This window comes from Citrus sinensis, chromosome 8 (assembly GCF_022201045.2).
Source record: "Citrus sinensis cultivar Valencia sweet orange chromosome 8, DVS_A1.0, whole genome shotgun sequence".
NCBI classification, from domain to species: Eukaryota; Viridiplantae; Streptophyta; class Magnoliopsida; order Sapindales; family Rutaceae; genus Citrus; species Citrus sinensis.
In genome coordinates, this window is record NC_068563.1 from 22,250,533 (window position 1) to 22,256,863 (window position 6,331).

Consider the following 6,331-nt stretch of genomic DNA (forward strand, 5'->3'; position numbering starts at 1 on the left):
TTTTATTCTTTTTTGTTATTTTTATGCAATGTTAATTTATAGATTTCCTTGGATTTGTATGATATTTTGACATAATGTCGACACATTAATATAGTTGTGGCACATTAGGTACTTGATTCTATATTTATCCACACACATAGTTAGTTAAGAATTAAATGACATAATAAGTAACTGATAAAAGTGAGGTAAAATATAAAAATAAAAGAGTATTAAAACCATAGTTTGAATACGGAGAGTGGATCTTATAACCTTAGCATATTTTTATATTGATTCCTATTAATTTTTTTCCTCATTTAATTTTCTTTGTTTAACAAATTGACTACTAGATTTTAAATTCTCTGTTGTTCGATCCCGGACTTACCGGATTATATTATAACTAGACACTTTTATACTTGAGAGTAATAACATTTTTGAGTCGTGTCACTTTACATTTTGTTCTTTTATCTTTTTCTTCTGACCACAAGACAAGAATATGATGGTCTCAAGAGTTTTTTAATTCAACTAAATTTCAATGCATGTTGACCATGAACTATGTGTGTGTGTATATATAATGTAATCAATTCAAATAAAATATTTTCTTTCTTAATATTAGTTTACTAGATTCAGCTGTCTTAAGCTTAGTAGTTATTGTGAATTTCGACCTCGTTACTACTAGTCTGTTCCAGTCAACTTGTGCGCTTGTGAGTACACAATTTGCTCAACATTTGACATACTATTCATTCAATTAAGCCAAACAATAAAATAGTAAAAGCCCATTTGGGATTAGTTTTTGAGATACTTAAAAATGATTTTAAAAAGTTAAAAACTAATTTTAGTGTTTGGTATATTTAAAAAAAAATCATATTTGGCAAAATCACCCCATTCTATAGCACATTTTGATAATAAGTTTTATATTTAATACCGTTTCACATATATCCTCACAATTGTTATAAAAATTCAAAATTATCCTTATTTAATTAGGAAATTAAGTCATTAAATTTAAACATATTATTATTATGACTACTACTAATACTACTACCACTAATTATATTGAGATAACAAAATTAATAAAATAAAAAAATTTTGAGTTATTAGTTATTTTATGTACACAATACAAAAAATAAACATTTTATATATATCAATTATTTGTATTCTTATAACAATTAACTGTAAAAATTACTAAGTACATATGACTATTTTTAAAACTCATAACACTTTTAAAAATAAATTTTACTAAACATCTTATCTGCTAACATCAATCATCATGTTCCATGTATGTTGTTCTATCGTTTGTGTGTTAGGTTGCATTAGTTTTTTTATCTGAAATTTGAATAGGTCTAAATAAAAATGTCTAAATGACTTGTTTGTTTTTTTCTTTTTCAACATCCGAAGAGAAAAAAAATAAAAGGTAGTAGTTTGACATAGATATCCTTTTAAGTGATGCATATATTTGTTCTTCACAATTTATAATTTTCACAAGTTGATTTGTTTGGCAGCATTAAAAAAAAAAAACTATCATTATTGATTTTAATTTAATTTTGTAATAAAAGATGTAATTATGATATTAACTTTTATTATAAAGTTAACATTGTTGTTTTATTTTTTATTCATCACAATAGACATAATTTGATTTGTTCAATATTTCAATTTAGTTAATGTTATCATGTGAATAAAAATTTAAAGCAATTAAAAAAAATAACTTCAAGAATAATACAAAAATATTAGGTTTATATATAATATTGAAAATACATGAATTGTTAAGGGTATTTTTGAGAATTGAAATTAAAATTTTCTATTTACACTTCAAAATTTAGATAAAAGTGGATTTTTTTTACTTTTCCTATTCAGATAAATTTGTACAATGAGTGATAAGTTAAAAAACCAAACAACCTAAAATAAATAAATGTTTGGAAAAAAGTTAAATTCAGACTTCTAGCTAAAAAACAAACAGCACCTTAGTGTGTAAAAAAATAAAGGCTTTAAATATATTTAATATTCCTATTAAAATATTTAGTACGCTATATTAACTTATCCACTGGTGTAGAATTTGAAAAAAAAAAGTTTGTTTTCCTGTTCAATTTTAAGTACTAACAATTAAAGAAACAGATAAACAAAATTTTTTTTCAGTCAATAATCTATACCATTAAAAAAAAAATTAAACTAGGATTGTAAATAAATGAATAAATAAACGCATAATTGATTTTTTAAAAAAAAAAATTAGCCAACATACCATGATGAAGTGAGGTACCATGAATCTTAAAAATAAATTTATTGTTTTGATGAGATTTTGTCTCTTTTTCTTGCATCCAAAATCCACTCAAAATTATGTAGAAGCATAGTGGTTGTTAGAAATGTACCCCAAGTACGTGCATATCCTGCCACCAAAATAGGACTCAACTCGAGTTATCCAAACTTAGTGAAACTTAAACTTTGTGTTTCAATGAGCTAGTCAACCACATCCATGTAATTATCATTACCATTATTGTTGTTATTGTTATTTTCCTTTTAAAACGGTGCCTTTGCTATATATCAGGGGAATCATGCATGGGAACCAGGATGATAGGTACTGATTCAAAGTCCCAAAATGATCACAGTTTTGAGGTTTGACCCCCACATGCACAAGGAAGATAAGAAGCTAAAATTAATTACATGGGCTGCAATGGGTGGACTTAGAATGAAATGGCATGACGGCCGAGGAAAAGAAGAACTAGAGGGAACATTTTATTTTGCACCACTGTGTCATGACTGCAATTCCTGCACAGTAACAAGCTTATTAATAGTCATATATGCCACACTAATAATTAGCGTATTTATACAAACATCTTAATTATCAAGGCACAAATGAACTTAATTAAATTCAAAGATGGCAATTCAGAAGCGATAATATATCCCAGCGGCAACTAATATATATAATAGAAATTAAAGTCCATGGTTAGCATTAACATTGTGACACGCGGTACTACAGATACAGGCTTACCCTTGGTTTGTTTTGGTAGAGTTATGCAAATGGCTGAAGCGTTGGCTGGTGCTTGCAAAAGATAGAGATCCAGCTCGCATGCTCATTTCAACACTTGGCGCTTGGCGGGTGCAGTGAGTTCTGCAGCAGGCTCTACAAATTAAATAATATAGTTTTATTTATTTTTAAAATAATTAAAACTCTTTTATTTGCCCACCACTTAAGTTTTTCTCCAATCACAGGATAGGGTCCTTTCCCGCCTTTTCCCGGTAAATCCTTTAGGATTGTAGACGTGGCAGATACCAAGAGGAGGAAGAGAAGCCGTGTTTGACTTTTAGAAAGAAATAATAATAATCTTGGAGTAAGCTGACGCAAATTGTAGGGCCTGCACCACTTTATTAATTTAGTTTTTTCAGCCGCTAATTTTTTTCATGGAGTAATTTGTAAAAACCTCCCTTAAGGTTTGAGCTTGTTGTAAGTAGATAATAAAAATATATTTATTTGTAAAAATTTTTTTACTATCAGTTAATTTTAATATTGACCGTTAGTTGATTGTGCAAAGATAATAGTACCCTTAATAATAGTTTGTAGATAGAAATAATTAAAAAAAAATTAAAATTATTAGTTATTTTATCCTCTTTAAATTATTGATATTTTCTTAAAGTTCCTACAAAAAAAATAAAATTAAAAACTTAAAAAAACCTCTTTAAATTATTGATATTTCCTTAAAATTTCTACAAGAAAGATAAAATAAAAAACTTAAAAATGAAATAGTCATAATCTTTACCTATAATATTAACAAAAATAAAATTGTCAAAAAATAAGATTTGTGCTTTTCGCGCCAACAATAATCTTGGAGTTTCCAGCTGCTAAATTGTAGGGCCTGCACCACTTTATTAATTTAGTTTTTCCAGCTGCTAAATTTCTCCATGTTACATTACATTACACGCAATTTTGAAGTTTAAATTTGTCTCTCTTTTTTTAAAAAAAAAAAAAGAAAAAAATAATTTTTATCATTTCTGTTTCCCCCCAGTAATTGTCTTAAAATAAATATTGTACTTCCGCGTAGTACGCAGCACAAGGACATTATGAACGGTATTTAATCTCGCCCCCTCTTGTTCACAAACAATTTTGAAGTTTCAAAGGAAATTAAAGAAAGCTTTAGTTTCCTCCCTTGACGTTGACGTTCTAATCTCTAACTGATTGCTTTACTTACCGTGCCGTCTTACCTCACCGAACACAAATGTATGGGGACTCTTGACTCAAATCACAATTGAAGCCTGCCCAATAGTTTGTGTAAGTGTCCTTAATTTTTTTCTTTCAGAAATTATTATTACACCACTTTTCTTTTATCTCATATTAATTCAACCACTATAAAATTTTAATATGTTCTCTATATCATATTTTTAAAAAAATTTATATCAATTAGACACTTTTCCATTAACACCGTTAAATAATTTAAATGAAACGATAATTTTACTTCTAAATAAATTAAAAGATTATTTTATCTTATAAAAGCTTTGAAAATAAAAAATTATAATTATAAAAATACTCCTACATTTAATAAAGAAATGTAGTGCAGAGAACATTGTAGAATTTGTGGTGGGTGGATGAACATAAGATTAAAAAAAATGGTGCAATGATAATTTTTTTTTTCTAAGAACTGTCCTTAAAATTGAAAACAGAACAACAATTTTTTTTTTTTTCATTCAACACTATTAGAAAAAGCAAAAAACACAACATTTTGTCTGGAATGAAAGGTACGGTCAACCTGTAAAATTTCATCTAACCCCCTATGCTCTATATATTTTATTCATGAATATTATAAATTTTTTGAAATGTAAAATTTCGTTTAACCCCTTCTACTTAATTTTATTTTATTAAAACCATAGAGTATGAATTCGCCCCCATAATTTTAAATTCTCAAAATAACCTCTATTTAATTAAAAAATATAATTATTATTAAATAAATTATAATTATAATTTTATTATAATCATAAATATTTTTTTAGAAAGCGACTCGCTCTCTTTGGCTCTTCCCCAAAATCTGTGGGAACTTAAAGTTTAACTTCTAATAATTATAAATTTAAACTTTAAGTTCTAACTTTTAGTTTGTCCACGAGGCTTCTACTTTCCGAAATGATCCATTCAATCTCTTTTTGGCTTTGATAAGACTCCTGGACGGTATTTATTGAATTAGATTCCACAATCAAAGGAAAGAAACTCGAATCTGTTGCCAACTTGATGCCTTGTAGGACAGCTTCAGCCTCTGCAAACTCGATGTCGCCGAGAAAAGAGCTGAGCCAACCATGAAATCTCCCTTGGAATTTCTTATTATTATTACACCCAAACCTGTAATTCCATTGGAGACATCAATCGCTGCATCAACTATTTATTTATTTTAACATTCTTTGTAACGCAGCATGATAATGTCTCATTATATGATATTGTGCTTTACGAGCATTCAAAATTCTTTCGAATTTAAAGATTTTGAGATATACAGTAGTACTTTGATAAATTTATAATTTTGATTAAATAAAAATTTAACCAACATAATAAATAATATTTTGATAAGTTTATTGAATAATAATTTTTTTTAAATTTCATTTTCTTATAAGACCCACTTAAGATATAAATTAATAATTACCTAATTTAAAATTAAATCGATGATGTCATATGACTTTTGAAAACTATGTTCCTATTGTTAACTTTTTTGGTTTCTTGAAATTGATTTGAAATTATTAGAAGTTAAACTTTAACTTCTAACTTTCAGCCACTTGTTGGAAGGAAGGAGAAAAACAGAATGAGCCGTGCTAGCGTCGAGTTAGCAACCTCAAGTTCTAAAAGCGACTCTCAAGTAGGGATGGCAATGGGCACCGCCCGCAGCGGGTTTGCCATTACCAAATCCAAACCCGCACAAAATTTAAATTACTAAACCCACCCGCAACCCGCAGCGGGTTTTAATTTTTGTACAAAAACCCACCCGCAGCGGATTTTAACAATTACCAAACCCGCAATGGTATCCGGCGGATTTTTTGCGGGTTTCCGTATTTAAAATCACAAATGTTTAATATATAAATTTATAATAATAACCTCAAATTCCATATAACATACTTAATTTTATATTTAAATAATGTAAATGAAAAATTAAAATTTCCACATCAATTCAACACAAATTCTCAAATTTAAGTATAAATTACACAAATCCATTTAAAAAACACAAACTAGTATCTAAAAATAATAATTACATTTCATATTATCATTTAAAACAAGCTCCAAGAGAAGATATTCATTTCATTCGCCACCATAAGCACCCATCCAACACAATGCCTATAATAATAATTAAGATTAATATTTTCAAATACTAATTCGAAGGAAAATGCCTTTAGTTTTCTT